This window comes from Heloderma suspectum, chromosome 2, assembly GCF_057233095.1.
Source record: "Heloderma suspectum isolate Gila_16-S chromosome 2, 16-S_ref, whole genome shotgun sequence".
NCBI lineage: Eukaryota > Metazoa > Chordata > Lepidosauria > Squamata > Helodermatidae > Heloderma > Heloderma suspectum.
Window position 1 is genome coordinate 33926440 of NC_139459.1, and position 20615 is coordinate 33947054.

A 20615-nucleotide genomic window follows, 5' to 3' on the forward strand; every position below is an offset into this window, starting at 1 on the left:
GGCATGTGCAGAAGAAGGCACATGTGGTCTTTATGACATGTTTGCAGCAAATTCGGTGATGTCATGGAGGCATTTTGCCATGACCATGCTTTGATTGTTGCCTGCGCCGTACATGGGTAAGGCTGGGTGCTGTTGATATACATTGATGGGTGGCAGTGTATGCTATGCTATGGATGCTATGGGAGTGTCTGTTATCATGCTTCATTAGGATCACCACTATGTTTTGCCAGCCTTAGCCCTGGTGGAGTGGCCACCCTATGTATCAGGGCCATAGGGACTCTGCTGGACATGGCTTTCAGTCATCTTACCCTGCAGTTTACACCTTTCTCTTTTCCTTGTGTCAGTTTCATTAGAAGTATGTATGGGCAGGGATGTTAGGATTGTATTAAATCTGGTCTGCATGAGTTCACAGATTAGGTTAAATTTTCTGGTCACAAACCTGTAGACTTGGATTATATTTTTCCCACACAGGAAAATGCAGAAATAAATTCAAAGTGAGTTACAGAAGAAGCAGGTTTTTTTAAAAGAAATTTAATTTTGTGTATATGTGTGTGTGTGATGTATGTGTGGGGAGTATTCTGCTGACTAGCAGTAACATAGTGAGTGGTGTGTGTGTGTGTGCAGGTGTGTGTGTTTTAGAATGAAGTCTCCACATGGGTGCAGTTCCTATATCCATAAAAGGACTTGAGGTCCTTTCATTCCCCTAAATGTATTGGCTGGGAAAATGCCTGAGCATCTTTCAAACACGGAGGGAAAGGGCTCTTTCCTTGAAAGACACAGGCAGTCTCCAAGTCATCAAACTTAGGAGAATGCCCATGAAAGGACCTCAAGTCCTTTTATGGATATAGGAAGTGCACCAACATGGGAGACTTCATTCTAAAACACACACACAGTGCTCACTACGTTACTGCTGGTCAGCAGAATACTGCCTCCCCCAACTAACTTTCGGAAATGGGAAATTGGGGGGAAAGTCACATGTCTGCAGAATCTTCTTGGTCCACAGATGCCAGTCCAGCATGGAATTCACGGACTGGACTGAAGAAATCTGGATTCGAGTCCACTGCAGATTTCTCCAGCATCCCTGTGCATGGGTGAGAATTTTGTTTGGTTCAGTTTCTGATAAGAACTTACCCAAATTTGCCATTTTTTCATAAATGGGACAGAAAGAACTTCAGATTTTATTTTATTTTTTAAATCAAATTTGAGAAACATTCATTCATCCAGGCAGAGGCATTGAGTGATTAGCTCTATAAACCCAGGTTTGAATCCCTGTGTATTCAACTGTGTTTGTGGTGCTGAATTAGGGTTGCCACCTCCTTTTTTCCTGACAGGCTCCTTATCATAGGCAGGTGCATCATGTTCCTCTCCATGCTGGGAATAGCTGTACCTACTGAATTTGAGTGGTACAGATGTGTGAGAATTTGTTTGGTTTGATTTACCAGAATTCACAAAAAATGGAAGAAATCGAAACTCATGGATTCATCCACCTCTCGTTAGTAGCTCTTCTTACTGTCTTCTTCTATGATGACTGAAGAAAATAGGCATTGAATCTTTCATTGTGAATGAATGTCTCACCCTCTGAGCTGAGCAGTTGCCTGCTGTGTCTTCCTTTTCCTTCCTTCTAACATAACTTCGTAAAACCTTTCTTGTTAGTTTTAACATGACTCACTAGCTGCAACTTGTTATGTGGTATTTTTTCTCCCCTTCTCCCCAAAACCCTCATGCTTCAGCAAGGTTCCATAGCTAGACAATCTCATTTCCTATATTTTCACTTTTTTGTTTTCAGATAATGAAAAAGATCCCTGTGCTGTCAGATTGATGGTCTGCTATTCAGTCCTTTCTTTCTTTTCTCTCCCCTGCCCCCCACCATGACACTGGTTTGTAATTTTGCCAGCAGTATAACCTCCCCCCCCCAAAAAAAAAAAACCCAAGAAGCCCTCTTGGAATCCTTTTTCATTTAGTAAATGTGTGTGTGTGTGTGTGTGTGTGTGTGTGTACATATCTGGCATACATATTCTGCTGCTGTCTCTCACCCACGTTCGTACAACAACCCTGCACATCTTGTGAACCATGAAACGAAATGCAGTCCATCAGCCATGTATTCTAACCTGACAGGTGATTAACTGCCCCCCAGCCTGTTTTCAGGCACAAATAGAACAAACAGGAGTTTCTCCAGCTCTCTGTGTGTGGATCGTGGGTTGCATTTGACTTACATACAGTGCAGTTGTCTCTATTTACCAGGGACTGTCCTGTTTTCTAGAAATTGCCTCCAGGCCTCCAGTTATCATCTATTTAAGATATTGTTAAACTAGTGTGATGGATCGTTTGGTTTATTGTGTAACAGAGGAAGGGAAATACCTAGGTCAGCCCAGCCTGCAGAAGAAGAAACTGCACATAAGGCAGAAGGCCTGCCCTGAGGCCTCGGATTTACTGACTGAGGCTTGTCCCTAATTTTGCAGAATTAAGGCCCAAGTGGCAGGACGTGCAAGAGGAGCCCTTTTCAGCATCCCAGGGGGAGAAGAGGACCTATATTTTGCTGAGATATTTTATGGCATTGTGGGTTTTCCACCTCCCCTGTTCATTGTCTCTGTGTGCAATATACCCTCTTTGAGAGGTACCAAAGAGTCTGGAAAGTTATTGTTTGATGAATGCCTATTGCAAGTTATTTATCTCCACAGTTTGTGATAAAATGCACCATGCTGAACATTTGGTCTGTCTGACTTTTTTTTTTTTTTTTTAAGCAAGGTTGTCACCCTGCTTATTTATCTTATATGCAGAGTACATCATGAGAAATGCTGGGTTGGATGAATCAGAGGTCGGAATTAAGATTGCCGGGAGAATTATCAACAACCTCCGATATGCAGACGATACCACCCTAATGGCAGAAAGCGAAGAGGATCTCAAGAGCCTCTTGTTGAGGGTAAAAGAGGAGAGTGCAAAAGCTGGTTTGAAACTCAACATTAAAAAAACTAAGATCATGTCATCTGGCCCCATCACTTCCTGGCATATAGAAGGGGAAGAAATGGAAGCAGTGACAGATTTTACTTTCTTGGGCTCCAAGATCACCGCAGACGGTGACTGTAGCCATGAAATTAAAAGACGCTTGCTCCTTGGGAGGAAAGCTATGGCAAACCTAGACAGCATAGTAAGAAGCAGAGACATCACCTTGCCGACAAAGGTCCATCTAATCAAAGCTACGGTTTTCCCAGTAGTAATGTATGGCTGTGAGAGCTGGACTATAAGGAAGGCTGAGCGCCGAAGAATTGATGCTTTCGAACTGTGGTGCTGGAGAAGACTCTTACGAGTGCCCTGGACTGCAAGGAGGTCAAATCAGTCCATCCTAAAGGAAATCAACCCTGAGTGCTCATTGGAAGGACAGATAATGAAGCTGAAGCTCCAATATTTTGGCCACCTAATGCGAAGAGAAAACTCCCTGGAAAAGACCCTGATGCTGGGAAAGACTGAAGGCAAAAGGAGAAGGGGACGGCAGAGGATGAGATGGCTAGATAGCATCACGGATGCAATGAATATGAACTTGAGCACGCTCCGGGAGAGAACGCAGGACAGGAAGGCCTGGCGTGCTATGGTCCATGGGGTCACGAAGAGTCGGACACGACTGAACGACTGAACAACAACAACAACAACAACAATCTTTTTAGAGCCACAAAGGCTAATGGCTTTGAGCTCCATAGTTTGTGACCTGTATTAGCCAGTTTGAACACTAAGGGTGGCACATGGCATACACTTTGCTATTTCACACACTGTAGCTGCTGCTGCTGCAATATTTTGAACTGTGATAGCGATTTATCGATGTTTTATGAATAACTAAAAGAACAAATGCAAACTCGGCTTTTAATCAGTGGAAGACAAGACAGTCTATTTCAGAGTCAATACAGTGCAAGGTAGATGGAAGAGAGAGCTCATAGCAACGTGCAATGGGTGAGGGTTGGGATGGCATAAAAATTCAGGTAGTTATCCATGGTATGAGAATACTGTAGCTGCACCCTGCAGTGTAAAGTGTGCTTGAGCAGGGGGGTGGACTAGATCTCCTAAGTCCCTTCCAACTCTATGATTCTATGAATAGGGGCGGTACAGATGTGTCCCTATTTTCACCTGGGAAATGTTGGAGGAACATAGGAATATAGGAATCTACCTTATACTGAGTCAGACCCTTGGTCCCTTTAGCCCAGTATTGTCAGCACTGACTGGCAGCAGCTCTCCAGGGTTTCAGGCAGGATATTTTTCCAGCCCTACCTGGAGATGCTGGGAATCAAACCTGGAACCTTTTGCATACAAAGCATGTGCTCTACCACTGGGCCACAGCCCCATCCCAGAATATGGCTTTAGTGCAGGGGTAGAGAACTTGTAGACCTCTAGATGTTGTTGGACTTTCCATCACCCCCAGCCAGCAAGGCCAATGGTCAGGGATTATGTTCAGGGAAATCTGAAGGGATAACATGGGTTCCCCACCACTACTTTAGTCAGATATAAATTGTGCAGGCCTGGCTTACAGTGTATTCTAGTACATGTCTGCTCCAAATAAAGCACCTTTTAGTTCAGTGGGATCTATGTCTAGGTAAGTGTGGATAGGACTGTAGCCTTACTAAGTTAAATTCAGGCATGCCATGATAGTCCCATTTTCTACCTCTTCTTATCTGTTGGTCAGAGCCAAGTCTTAAGAGCGCTTCTTTGGACTTCTGGAACAGAAATAGGACAGTGGGGAGAAACAGTGAAGGCTGCAACTTCGAATGCGTGTAAAATCCAGGATCGGTTGCTGTCTGGAACAACCCTCGTATAGGTAATCTGAAGATTATCTTTGATTTGCCCCATAACACTGGATAATAATGTCTGATTATTTCAGGGTGATTTAGCTATGCAATAAGCACACACGAAATCTAAACTGTATCAGTATACAGGGTATTACTTTCATTTGCATTATGCTCAGTCTCTGTTTATATGTGGATGACTTTGTTTATATGCTGAACAACTGTTAAAAATACAACAAGGAAGCTGGATGGGGAAAAGGTCTCAGTTCTCAGTGAATCAAAATATTCCAATTCTCAAAAGGAATGCATGTGCAGCTACAAACAAGAATGAATGTTAGTGTGTTTAGCATGTATCTGTTTACAGTCGCTGAACAGGTGTGATTTGGTGCTGTGTCCACCAGACTAGAGATGGTATGACTTGGCAAGCCCCTGCGTTCAACTCCTTCAGTAGCCATAGGCAAGCAATTGTCTTTCAGCCTCAGTTGAAAAATGTTGGCTTTCTAGAAGGTTGCGAACCTGTGTCAGAATGCAGGACTCTTTCCCTGTTGATGAAAGGGTTGGGATGTATGATAATTTAATTTTGGTTTGTTTTTAACTCAAATTTACCGCATTTGCAGCCCTGAACATGAACAGGAGCACAGTTTTCAGGGACGCCCCCCCCCTTCTTGAGTTTGTGTTCACGAAATGCATACTTTAGAAACATGCACACTTTAAAATGCACATATTTCAAGAAAAGAAAAAGAAAAAAGGAATGTTCACACTTTAGTCTATGGGGGAAATATGCGCATTTGGATGTGGACTTGCAAAAAATCTGTTCGGAAATTTCATTTTTTCCCATTCGAATGAAAATAAAAACAGATCACAAATTGAAAATGGGAGCGAGGCAGTCTGAGAAGGTGGAGCTCTGTGAATAGTGGCAAACTCGGCCAACACTGATAATCCCATCCCTATGAAAGAGCCACTGTCAGAACTTGGCATACCAGTGCATGCTACCACCCTGCAAAAAAACAAAACAAACGTCCATGAGAAACTCCACCTACATATAGTATGATTCCTGAGGCTGTAACATACATTGCAATTTGTTCTGAAAATTGTTTTGTCAATGGCAAGGGCTCGACACTTTAAATACTAAAGAGCAGGGGTAAGCAACCAGGTGCCCGCCAGACGTTTTTAACTACAACTCCCATAAGCATGGCCAATTGTTAGGGAATGTGGGAGTTGTAGTCCAAAATATCTGAAGGGCACCTGGTCCCCTGTCACTCCTGTAGATGATTTTATGCCACATGATTAAAGACATGGTGGCCAACAGCTCCTTAATCTTCATTTATCTACAACTAATTTGTCTGTGGGTCTTTGAACGGATATCAGCTGAAATGCATTAGCTACCAACAAAAGCATTTGGGGATTTTTCCCATGTATGGAAAGAAATGCCTTGGTGGTGGTGGTGGTGATTAATTCCACTCTCGAAATTTCATGACAGTATGTAACAATTCAGGCTCTCTTCATAAAAGAGCTCTCTTCACACAGCACATAGTTAAACTATGGAATTCAATACCACAAGACGTAGTGGTGGCCACCAATTTGGATGGCTTTAAATTGGTATTAGACAAATTCCTGGAGGAGAAGGCACTCAATGGCTACTAGTCCTGATGGCTATATACTACCTCCAGTATCAGAGGCAGTATGCCTATGTGCACCAGTTGCTGGGGAACATGGGTGGGAGGGTGCTGTTGCACTCATGTCCTGCTTGTGGGTTTGCTGTGGGCAGCTGGTTGGCCACTGTGTGAACAGAATGCTGGACTAGATGGACCCGTAGTCTGATCCAGCCTGGCTCTTTTAATGTTCTTATGTTCACACACACACACACACACATATACACACACAGATGTGGAAGTCATTTCTTCCTGGCACAATCCCCTGTGGTTGTGGTATGTAGCTGAATACCACAATCACATGGATGGAGGCTATGAGATGGTCTTTCCCAGCCAACTGCCCTCCTAACAGAACAGAGGGTAATGACCCATGGAATTGGCCTTGCCCATATTATGTATTATTGACACACATGCTGCAGCCACCTATGATTCTATCATCACACCATGAGAAAGTAGTTCATCATATTGCCTCGTGTTTACTGAATTAATATAGCTCATGAAATGAACACAGACTAAGATTTAGGTAAAATCAGGCCATTTATCTCTTTGATTTTGTTCTGTATACCAGAGATGGGTGGAAGGTAGAACTGGATCTCCTGAAAGATCTCTGGGTGATTTGCAGTCAATCAGCAAGGATTTCTGACTCCCAATCTAAAATAAGAGAGGATGTGTGTCTGTCTGTCCTACAGCACCACAGCACCAAGACCATGAAGCCTAAACAGCTGAAATTTGGCACACATGCTAAGGGGACCCTAGAGATGTGGACTTGCATGTTATTTTGTTTCTAAATTGCATTAATAACTTTTAGTTAATTTAAAAGTGTACATGTGGTTGAACCCTTCACTAACAGTCGCTAGGGGCAGACTTCCCAACCAGCAGATAGCTCTGCAGTCCATACTGGGTAGGAGATACTGGGAAGCAAATGGAGATTAGAAAGTCAAGGAACAGAGAGGTATACCTGCCCCAACCCCCTTTTCTGGGGCAGCCCTCCCTTTTTCAGGGTAATAGAATGGTCAGATCCCTCCCTCAGAAGGCTATATGTGTGAACCATGGCAGGGGCCATACCTAGGGCTGCCAGCATGTATGGCTTCACTCAGGCAGGGTGGGCACAATGGGCAGTATCCAATGGTAGTCCTACATAAACTAGGCCCATTAACTTCAATGGGTCTACTCTGTGAAGGAGTACCACTGCATACTGTCCAACTCCAACAGCTGTGTAACTTTGCTTGAAGACTTCATTGTATCAAACCAACAGCTATTCCAAAGCTGGCTTTGTTCATTAGCTGTTTAATAACAGCAACAACAAACTAACTCCTCCTCCCTGGAGTATCCCATAGAGGATTTCTGTGTGGAAGGACTGTGAACGCTATTTAGTTCTCAGAACCAATTCCTGAGAATGATATTCTTTAATTTTAAGTCTATGTATTTTCCATTAGGTTCTGGTTTGGAGATCTTGGCATTCTAGGAAGAAAGGAAGAATGACAGACAGACAGACAGACAGACAGACAAGATCCAGCAGGCATGCTGCATACCAGCTTGGATCTGAACAAAATACAGTACTAAGGGAAACAGGAACCAAGGCTTACAACACTATTAGCAGGTTCCTAGAGCTCTAATTTGAAAAGGGGAAACGTTGATATGGATGGATGGACTTACTGAGGCCATATATTACCCCCATTTTTGAAAAAAACTAGGTTGGACTAACAAATGAGATGAGAATTTGGTTTATTGGTTTCCTTATTGAGCCAATCACCTGTAAAAGCCAGTTTTAAGTTTTATGGAAGCAGCATAGTTATAAAAGGAACAACTGCTTGGCTTTGCTTGCAATGGTTGTAGAAATCCAGCTCGTTCCACTCCACAACATCTCCCCACTTCCCCACATGCGTTTTTCTGTTTATTATCTTAACTTTGGTTCCATTATTATGTTACATTATTATGTCACTGTAGATTAAGTGACTTTTTTTTTTTGGTTCTTGGCAAAAGCAAATAGGGATCACCCATTCTCCCTGCCAAGATTAAGCAAAAACCCATGCTTTAAAAGAAAAGAAAGAAACATCGTGAACTGCAAAGAAAAGAACAGAAAAAAACTATGCTGCTTAAAGTGTTGCAGCGTACAAGAGAGCTACAGCTACTTCTGCAGTATGTCCATCTTCCGATGAAAACAACAGCATGCCCCAGTTGCCTAAGGCCATGTCCAGATGATGAATCACGTAACAGATGCGCCTTTCCCTTCCCTTTGCTTCTAAACTCCCTCCACTAATTGTCATCAATATCATCAGTGATACCAGACTAAGCCAGAAGTGCAAGTCGACGACTGTCTCTCCCCGCCCCCGCCAAAGCAGAGGCCCTGCTGCTCCTCTAGAGCCTTGTCCCTTTTGCTCAAGCGATCTGTGGCACCTGCTGTGTTGGAGCAGATAACAGCTGGCTGATATGGATTCCAGATCTGGCTTTAATGCAGGATGCAGGTGTCGCCATTTCATGCACCGACTCTTACAGCTGGAGGCGGCTGAACCTGATGCCACATCCACAGCCAAAGTCATAAACAAACAAATAAATAAATGACAGCATGTTTACCCACCTTGCCAGCAGCGCTTCGCAGTATTGGTTTACATGCAGAGACCGACATAAATTCAAGAATGTATGTGTGTGTCTGTGTAATACCTTTTCTGTGACCCTTCCCCTGTGATGCATGCATGAATCAGTTTTTGAAGCTGCTCTAACGACTGGAGGCCAGGAGTCCTCTTTTATTTATTTATTTATTTATTTATTTCATTTCTATACCGCCCAATAGCCGAAGCTCTCTGTCATTACTGAGGACAGTCCTCTTTCTGAAAGGCTTCCAGAGGACCACCCTCTGTTCAAAGGTGTCCTCTGTTAGAAGGGTTGTCCTGTCCATTTCTAGTTTAAAGTAGGAATGCTGGAGACATTAGAGATGGACTAAAATGAGCTTGGATTTCTAAGAATCCAACCGGCAGAATCTGTTGCAGACCAACCTGCTCAGGCCACGCAGAGTCTGTGGACTTTGGGATCTCTTTTTTTTTTTAACTTTCCTGAAATGTACGCATATTTATTTGTAGGAAAATATGCACATTTCTTTTGAGGAAAAGTTGAATGGAATGGAGGATGATATGCTAAATGTTACATACTAAGATAAATTATCTTATCTAGATAATTTATATTATAATTTATATTATAATTTATAATATAATTTATATTATAATTTATTTAAGATAAATGGGGCCACGGTGGCTTAGTGGTTAAGACGCTGAACTGCAGATCGGAAGGTCGGCAGGACAGCAGTTCGAGACCCGAGTGCCGCGTGACGGAGTGAGCTCCTGTCTTCAGTCCCAGCTCCTGCCAACCTAGCAATTCGAAAGCAAGAAATTGCAAGTAGATAAATAGGTACTGCCTCGGCGGGAAAGGTAACAGCATTCCGTGCACCTCAGTGTTCAGTCATGCCGGCCACATGACCACGGAAGCGTCTTCGGACAGCGCTGGCTCTTCGGCTTAGAAATGGAGTTGAGCACCACACCCTAGAGTTGGACACGACTGGTTGGGGACACCTTTACCTTTTTAAGATAAATTATGTAAATCATTAGGAAACCTCTTATGGAATTATTTGTATATTTTTCCACATGACAAAAAAAATACATCCATCTGTGAGTGAACGATGGAACAAAAGGCACCTGACAATCTGCGAAACACAGACAGAGTGGATTTTATACAGTCCATACATCCCTAGTGTAAAGACAATGAACCACAAGAACTGCTGCCCATCAGCACGTAGCACCTGGACAGCAGGCTGATTGGGCAGGCACACAGGTGTCCTGGTCACAGTCTTCTGCGGTGAGATGTACTTTTTCTATTTAAATTATAATCATTATTTCTAAATTTACATTTCTGCATATAAATCAGTATGTGCCGCTGTTGTGCACATCTCTGCCCTCTTTTGTCCCTTTTTTATGACTGACATATTTATTTTTTGCCTATTCATAGTAACTACCTTAGCTTTGGCATAGTCTGAGGGTTTAAGGAACAGCCACCCTGTTAAAGCTAAACAAGCTATTGGCTGGTCCGTTCCTGGATGGGAGACCAACTGGGAAGCCCATATATGCCATTTTGAGTTCCATCATGGAAGAAAGGCAGGATATAAATGTACTAGACCAGAGGTGCCCAATGTGATGCCTGCAGGATCTCCAGTGGTGCCCACAAAAATCTCCCCTCCCTGCCCCCTTCACAAAGATTGTGTGAAGAAAAACCTTGGAAAATGTCAGGGCAATCTTCTTTTTCTCTCTTTCTAGCCTTGAGCCTTGCTCCTTCTCCCCGCCTCCACCCCTTTGCCTTACTTTCACCCCTCCCCTCCCCGCCTCTAGCCTCGCTTTTTCTCCTTGTCTTTAGCTCACTGTTTCTCCCCTTCCTTGCTTCTAGCTTTGTTCTTTCTTTCCCCCTACCCCATTGCCTTGTGATTTCCCCCTCCCTCCCTGCTGCCAGCCTCCCTATTTCTCTCCCCTGCCCCTCTTTAGCTCATTTTTGGCTAGCCAGGCCCCCGTGAATTGGTACCCCATGGCAGCCATTTTGTAATGGCAGCCATGACACATAGTCAAAATTCTATATGTATGCACCAACCCAAAAAGGTTAAAGAGCTTTGGACTCTGCTCTGACTGACAGCAGATCCCTAGGGTGTCAGGCAAAGGTTATTATTATTATTGTTATTATTATTAACATTTATTTACTTCCTTATCTGCTAAAAAGCCATCAAAATGGTGTACAACCATTTTAAACAATAAAACCTTGCAACAATAAAAACCAGAACATTAAAAACAGTAAAAACATTAAAAATGACAAATTTTTAAAAGGCTAGGGGCGCAATCCTATGCCGCTAGACAGCGGCTAGATGGCCATAGGATTTTTTGTTTGTAGGAACCGAGCACAGAGCCAGTTCTCCAAGGTCAGTTCTAGGAAAACTGTCTCCCTGCCCCCTCTCCAGCCACCTGGTAGGTGGCGTGGTTCAACCCTGGCTCCGTGTTTGGAACAGCAGTGCGTAGGGGAGGAAAAGGGGGAGTTCCTAGAGGTGTGGAGGAGGGGACAGAAGAAGCACCATCATGTTGCTTCCTATGTGCCATCTGGCTCCCCCGCCCCCCGAGGCACCGCAGCTAGACAGCCAAAGTTTACCATCTGAGAAGATCCCCTCCACACTCTGCCTACCCTGCATTAGATAGTCGGTCGCCTCTGAGTTCAGAGGCGGCCGACTATCCCCATAGTATTGCAACCTAAATTGAAAAGATGCATCTTTACACCCTTTGTAAAGGCCAAGAGAATGGGGGCCAATCATACTTCTTGAAGGAACACATTTCATAGTTTGAGGGCAGCACAGGCGAAAGCCCTTTCATGAGTGTCTGACAAATGGACCTCTGTGGGTAAATGCATCCTTAAAAGGGCCTCTCCTGCAGATCTTAATACTCCAGCAGATTCATAGTGAAAAACAGGTAGTCCTGTAGATAGCTAGGTCCTAAGCCATAGACTTTAAAAGTTAAGACCAACACCTTGAATTGAGCTTGACAATCAATTGGCAACAAATGCCGGTCTTTCAGGACAGGTGTAATTTGATGTCAATACCGTGCACCAGCTAGCAGACCAGCTCCCACATTTTGCACCAATTGAAGCTTCCAGACACTCTTCCTGGATAGCCTCACACAGAACCATTGCAACAGACTAAATTTGATACAGCCAAGTCATGGATAACTGTTGCCAAGTCATATCATTTCAGGAAGGATTTACAATTGCTGCACCAAGCATAATTGTGCAAATGCTCTCCTTGCCACTGCCGCCACCTGAACATCCAGGGACAGCGTAGGATCAAGGAGCACTTCCAAACTATGGGCCCTATTTTCTCAGCCTTGCCACCTGAAATTCTTTAAGTGGAGATGCTGTGGATTGGATCTGGGGACTTATGCATTCAAAGCATGTGCTCCACCTAGGGATGCTTGAGGAATTCATTCTTAGCAAACCTCATTATGAATTGATCTGATCCACATCTTCTGGACTAATACGTAGATTAATTTTGTGCCTGTCCAAATTTTGTGATGTAGTTCTTGGCTCAAAAAGAAAAAAAGAAAAGAAAAATGTGTTTTAACACATGCATTTTAAAAAAAATATGTATGTTTAGAAAGGCATATTTTGAGAGAAAACACTTTTAAAACTAAGTCTTTAAGAGGAGATTATAAATTATATAGATAAATAATCACAGATTAATGGAGAAATGGGATGCAACGGATTTAGGAATGAATACATATGAAAATTACATGGATCAGAAAGATGTTCATCTATCCATTCCTGGTCCCAGCACTGAGTTATGAACCCTCCTTAAATTGCCCCTCAAATGCAGCAGAACATTTGTATGCTCCTCTGCAAGTCCCATTCACTGCAATGGAGTGTGCTCTAGGAAAGCGTCCACCAGAATTGGGAATTAAGTTCATTTACTCCAAACCAAAGCAAAACCCAATGCGTCCTACGTAAGGGTTAAATTTTACATCACAAGTGCAGATCTGTTTAAGAGTGCACGCAGGTTAAATACACTGAATCTTCATCCTATACACAGTAAGGCAGCAACAAGTCAAACATAATGACAGAGCTGATTAATTAGGTACTCCCACTCACAGCACTTGAGAGTGATTTATTGAGACACATCTCTAACCCGATCCATTGTGCTGACTGGATTAATGAAGTGAGCTAGAGAAAATTCACTGGCAATGTTAGATGTAGTGCAGCAAAGCATTTATCCTTGGAGGTTTCTTATCTAGCTTATTGACAGAATATTAATTAGGACAAAACATACATGTCTGAACTCATTATCTTCTGATAGTGCTGTGCATGTGTGTGTTCATTTCATTTATGTCTTTTACCATTGAGAAAGGAATGTGTGTTACACACATTCTGTACATAGAAGGAAAATACTGTTTTGCTTTTTAAATGAATTGTATGTCAACATTTTATATCACTAAATAGGTTTTCCTGTTTCATCATAAATGGTAAGTCAGATTTCTGCTTGACTCTAGAGCAGTTTTGCCTCTGCAACAGAACAGCTTGCTTGCCAAATTATCTGGGTCTGCTTCTATATGATCCTTTTCCTACAGGTGGGGTGTGGGGTGGGGTTCTCTATGGTCATAATGTTACTGGGAATTATATACTATTAGAGCAGGAGTGTTGAATCCTGTAGATAAACACCCTAGGAGGGATCCTTTACTCTAGGGCAATCCCACCTTTATGGCTTTATAGTAGGGATGTACAGGTTTTGAAAAATCCATTCCACCTGTGTTTCATGGATTGTCAGGTGGCTTTCGTTCCATCATCCACTCATTGATTGGAAAAAACATCCAGTTCAATTTCCTGAATTTGCACAAATTCGCACTTGTAAAAATACATAAATTAACTCCCCGCATGTGCAAATCCCCCCACCACCAAATTTCTGTTTTGATGCTTTAGCCTATGGGGGAAATGCATATTTTGGTTGAGTTTTTTAATGTTTTTTCTATGACCAAATTTGCGTAAAATTCTGGAAAGTTTTAAAAAAATGGTCTGCAAGTCTGCGGAATCCATATGACTTGGGAAAAGCCAGTCTGCAGCAGAATCCGCAAGTCAGATTAATAGAAAATGGAATTCATTTGATTCCATTGCAGATTTCTCCAACATCCCTACTTCATAGCTACCGATCATGGAGAAACACCCCTTCTCACCAGAGCAATCCCACTGCTATAGCCACCAAAAAAGTGGAGGATCAAGCTTTCATTGGGTTATCTGACCATTCACTTCTGCTGCCACCATAAAACTATGCCCCCTTATTTAGCATACCCTTTTAAACTTAGGTAGCTAGCTGGCCATTAGGCATGAAACAAACTGATCAGAGGTACAGGTATAAACAAAGATAAAGAGTATTTTATTAAAAAGGAATGAAACAGAGCTTATAATGTATGCTAAGACAAAGGTTATGTATTGTTACTGTTACCATCAATCAGGTTATAGATGCTACATCTCCTAACCCTAACCAAACCTAAGCCAGTTTCACTATCAAGCTCCATGCCAATTAACACACAGGTTTGGCAATGAGGGCTTGATATTCTAATAAGGTTTGATTTCCACCTGGGACCTTTAATGATGGTTCACCAGACTTCCTTTGGAGTCTTCAATCTGACCCAGCAGCTGCCCTTTCTTTGGTCCTCCACCAACTGTTACCCTGGCCTTGGCTCTTCCTGAAGGCTACTTTTGGAGTCTTCCTCTCCATATTTGTGCACCTTCTTCTGACTTGCATGTTTCTGGCTTGGCGTCCCAGTCTAGCTGCTGCTGTCTTCCTCAGGCTTTCAGCCTCTCCTAAAGACACTCTTTCATTGCCATTTTCCCTGGTGAACTCTCAGATGGACCTCTTGTAGACCAATGCGTCCAGATGCCATACAACAGCTCCTTATATTTGCTCCTGGCAGAACCCTCCAGCCAATCAGCTCTGGTGTGGCCAACATTCCATCACACCATCACTGTTCAAACTCAGGACCAATAGGTATCTTTTGAATGTATATCCACCAACCAGATGATACCAATTTTGATCCAGCAATACTATATATAAGACAGAAACCTGGCCTCATATTCTTTTCTCAATGAGAACCAGTAACACTCCACCAGAATACCATATTTACAATATATCTCTCCTCTGGCTCAAGCCTCAAATAAAGGACATAACTTTTTTCTCTTATACTATCAACCCTTTCATCTTCAGCTCTGGATACAAAACATAACAGTTGAAAATATTAAACTTCTAACTCACAAAAGCAGTTTCTTAACAAACTCCTTTCAGCCTGCTAAACCCTTCTTTCTTTTAAAAAGATAGCCACTTCCTAGCACTTCTGAGTATAGGAAGCACCTTGAAATAGTGTTGCCAATTTCTCCTGAAGGGGTAGTTATAGTCTTCTATCATTCACCTGCTGAGCCACCTAGGGATGAAATGAAGTTTCCTTCTGGTGAGATATGGCTCTCTTGCGGTAGCCATGTGCTCTAATCACATTTTCACATTGTTACAATAGCAACTACTGGCACAGCTGCACAGCCAGGGACCCCCATGATTCCAGCTTGGCACCATGTTGTCGTGGAAGATTGCTTCTAGGGATGAATGGGTGCCCCTGCCTGGTTTTGCTGGAAGCCCACCCAGCCCCTGGCCCCACTCACATACCCCTGCCCCCACTCCCCCCCCACTTCCTAAGCTGCCCATACTCACCCAGGAGCCATCAGCAAGAGCTGCGAGAACTATTTTACGAAAAAATGGCACTTGCAAAATTTGTGCACATCTAGCTGTGCACAAAAGGGGGCTGGGGGGGGCTTTTGTACACAACTAGATGGGCACATATTTTGTGAACGCCATTTTCTCATAAAATGGCTCTTGTGGCACTTGCCGACAGCTCCCGGGTGAATATGGGCTCCCGGGCGAGTATGGGCAAGCCAGGGGAGGTGAACAGGGGCAGGGGCTCGGCAAATATGGAATGAGGGAGGGAATCTGCTGGACGTCTGGACCCAACTGGGGACCCGCACCATCCCTAATTGCTTCTGCTGAGATTTGGGGGCTAAGAGAGAATGGTGTCCCCTATGGATCCTGGTGCTACATGCTATGGGAAATGAGTATCAGAACAAATGTGCGACTATGGCATATAGAATCATAGAATAGTAGGGTTGGAAGGGGCCTACAAGGCCATCGAGTCCAACCCCCTGCTAAGTGCAGGAATCCAAGTCAGAGCATCCCTGACAGATGGCTGTCCAGCCTGGTCTTGAGCGCCTCCAGTGTGGGAGAGCCCACTACCTCCCTAGGTAATTGGTTCCATTGTCGTATTGCTCTAACAGTCAGGAAGTTTTTCCTGATGTACAGCCGGAATCTGGCTTCCTGTAATTGAGCCCATTATTCCGTGTCCTGCACTCTGGGATGACCGAGAAGAGATCCTGGCCTTCCTCTCTGGGACAACCTTTCAAGTACTTGAAGAGCGCTATCATATCTCCCCTCAGTCTTCTCTTCTCAAGGCTAAACATGCCCAGTTCTTTCAGTCTCTCTTCATAGGGCTTTGTTTCCAGTCCCCTGAACATCTTTGTTGCCCGCCTCTGAACCCTCTCCAGTTTGTCTGCATCCTTCTTAAAGTGTGGTGCCCAGAAATGGACACAGTACTCCAGATGAGGCCTAACCAGTGCTGAGTAGAGGGGAACTAGTACTTCCCGGGATTTGGAAGCTATGCTTCTATTAATGCAGCCCAAAATAGCATTTGCCTTTTTTGCAGCCACATCACATTGTTGGCTAATATTCAGCTTGTGATTGATAACAATTCCAAGATCCTTCTCACTTGTAGTGTTCTTGAGCCACATATCCCCCATCTTGTAACTGTGCATTTGGTTCCTTTTTCCTAGGTGCAGAACTTGGCATTTATCCCTATTAAATGTCATTCTGTTGTTTTCTGCCCAGCGCTCCAGTCTATCAAGATCACTTCGAATTTTGTTTCTGTCTTTCAAAGTATTAGCTATCCCACCCAATTTTGTGTCATTTGCAAATTTGATCAGCATTCCCTGCACCTCCTCCTCCAAGTCATTCATAAAAATGTTGAAGAGCACTGAGCCCAGGACTGAGCCCTGCGGTACCCTACTCATTACCTCTCCCCAGTTTGAGAAGGTCCCACTGATAAGCACTCTTTGAGTCCGATTCTATAGCCAACTGTGGATCCACTGGATCGTTGTTTCATCTAGCCCACTTTGAGCTAGTTTGCTCATCAGAATATCATGGGGCACTTTGTCGAAAGCTTTGCTGAAGTCGAGGTATATTATGTCTACAGCATTCCCATGGTCCACAAGGCAGGTTACTTGATCAAAAAATGAGATCAGATTCGTCTGGCAGGACTTGCTCTTGACAAATCCATGTTGGCTTCGAGTAATCACGGCATTGTTTTCAAGGTGCTTCCAGATGGATTGCTTTATCATCTGCTCCAGAATTTTCCCAGGGATTGATGTCAGACTGACTGGTCTGTAGTTCCCAGGTTCCTCCTTTTTATCTTTTTTTAATATAATCTGCGACTGTGACAAGAGAACCCCCCTTACTGGTTTGACATGTCAAAATACCATCATCTCCACTCAGCAGTCCCTGTTTGGTCCTCTTATTTGCTTTCCCCAGTCTATGGCCCTGATTATGTGGGTTAATCATCAGGAGGCTGATGGGTTGACCATAACTTTCAGGTTTTCTACCTTTAGGGAATGCTTTCCCCCCTCTCAGTCTCTCTGCTGAAGAATCTTTGTGCATTATACAAGATACTTGAATACTCTAGGCATCCCAGGAAGCTCACACAGGGTACTGGCCAGCCCTGTTGGGCCAGATTATTAAGAAGAGCCCTGCTGAATTAGACCAATGGCCTGTGTCATCCAGCATTCTATTTCTAGTGTACTGCGTGACCTGAGTATACATTTTAAAACATACACAGTGCTTCCCTGTGCGTTGAATGGGAAGATCTAGGGTAGCTAGCAAGCTGTCCTTCAACTATCTTCCATGACTGCCTTCTGTTTGGAGTTTCACTGGGATGCAATTTGGAAAATACCGAGGAACAGCATCCTGCTTTGAGGAGAGGATCGATTCCAATAACTGCAATCTCCTTTCCATAAGTTATACTTACCCAAGCACTTTCCTATTCCACTCTTTAAAACAAAGACAAAAAATCAGCCACCTAATCTGAGATAACAAGGAGCACAAAGAAGGCAAGTAGGGATGTCAGAGAAATCTGCAACGGAACCAAATGAATTCAGATTTTTATGAATCCACAACCCATGGATTCTACAGCAGACCGGTTTTTCCCCTGTTGGGACGATTCCACAGACTTGTGGACTACTTTTCTAACCTTTGGGAATTTTGCACAAATTTCATCATAGAAAAATATGCAAAAAAACAAAACCCTGACAAAAATGTGCATGTTCCCCATGCTAAAGTTAGGCTAAAGTTTGGAAATGCACATTTTGGGGGGATTTGTGCATTTTGGTGCAATGTGTGCATTTTTGCATGTGCAAATTTGCACAAGTTTGGAAACTAAAACATTCCAATTCCGTTGACTGGAAGATGACAGAGTGAAAAGCACCTGACAACCCTTGAAACACAGACAGAATGGATTTCACACAATCCGTGTATCCCTAAGTGCAAACATAAACACTGGCTATAGATTGGCATAAATTAGCACTTTAAAGTTTCTGCATATCAGCGCTTACTGAAAACAATACTTTTCTAAAGTTAAATGTGATCAACACACTTCCCCTCCTCCCCCTCCACAAGGCCAATTTAGTTTTCTGGGTAATGAGTAATGTAAATGCAATGCCAATTAACTTCATCTGTATGTAGAGGATTTCTAGGCAATTCTATCAAACAGGCTCTGGTCTCTTGTATGTCGACTGAGCTTCAGTGTCTTAGGCCTTAGTCACTCCATTACTGATTCCAAGCACTTGATCAGAACATCTACTGCCATACCTGGATGAGATGAGATGGAGGAATAGCATAATAGAATCACAGAGTTGGAGAGGGGGCGGGATGTCTTGTAGGCTAGCTCATCCAACCCCCTGCTCAGTGCAGGGAATTCAGAACTAGAGCATCCCCCAACAAATGGCTGCTCAGCCTCTGCTTGAAGACCAAGGGAGAGTCCACCACCCCTCTAGGTAACTGGTTCCATTGCTGAACTGCTCTGGGCACCTCGATGCTTCTCTTAATGTTCATCTGAAAACTACCCTTCAGAAGCTTAAGCCCATTAGATCTAGTCCTGTCTTCTGGGATAGCAGAAAACAAGTCTCTGCCTAATTCTGTGTGATGGACCTTCAGGTATTTGGAGAGTGCTTTCATATCATGTGACCCTGCCCCACTCTTCTATTATCCAGGCCAAACATATCCAGTTCCTTCAATCTACCCTCGTAGGATATGTTTTCCATCATCCTGACCATTTTTGTTGCCCTCCTCTGGACCCATTCCAGTTTGTCTCAAATAGAGCTGAGAGTCATCTTCAAGGTAATCTTCAAACCACCTCCCAGATCTTTAATTTTTGTTAAATAGAATGGGAGACAGAACAGGGCCCCAAGGCTACACACACACACACACACACAACATAAATGCCATAGAATGGAGAAGATGTCTCCCAACACCACTTTCTGGGATTTTCCTGCCACATGACCCAGACAGGTTCTGTCCCAAACTTGTCCTAGAAGAAGCCAGATTGAAATAGATCCAAACAATCACTATCATCCAGGAATCACCAGGGCTGGGGCATCACCATATGCTCAAGTACTTTGCCACAAATGGAGGATTAACAACTGTTTAGATAATCATCTGTGATCCCGCCCCCCTCAGCAGTTTCATGATAATCTCATTCAAAGTGGATGGCACGGCCTCCTCTCTTAAAAAGTTCAGTTTGGCCAAAAGTCATTGGCCTTGATGGATAAGGGTCAAGCATACATGCAGGTGGTAACCCATAATTTTCTAAGCACTCTGCCATATCATCAGGCTGCAAAAACTGAAAGCCATCCAAGTGATAATGACAAGTCATACCCAAGTGAACATCAAGTACCTTTATTCCAACTAAGGTGGCATCCAAGTTGGAACTGATGTCAGTGACAGTGGAAGAGGAGACAAAGGCAAAGTGATGAGTGGGCTGGAGTGAGTCCAGGGGACTTTCCATTTTGAGTTGCTGTGTGGTCACCATGTGCTCCTGAGAGCTCCAACTGAATTGAAGGGGCATGGCCTGAGTACCCTCAGCAGCTGTGTGGGTGGGGAGTTTCAGTCTGTTTCCTGTCTCCTAGCTGAGAAGAGCAGAGGAAGCTGCTCCAGCTGGTCTAGGGTCTATACTAGCAAGCAAGCTTCCAGAGAGTAAGCAATCAGAGCTAGCAAACAGGGAGAGCAAACATGAGTTCGGCAGGGGAGGTCAAGGGGGAGGTCCCTAACAATTTATTTATGTATTTATTTATTTACTTACTTACTTACTTATTTATTTTCTTTTTCTTGTAACACACACTTCCATACCAGTGGGACTCTGTTGTTAACCTTTAGTGAATAGAGGACAAAGCACAGGCTATCCCAGGACAACCAGAAAGCTAGAAAGAGAAAGGGAGTAGACACTATGGAAGAAAAAGATGGTCCAGTGGTGGTGACCTGCAAGGTCTGTGCAAT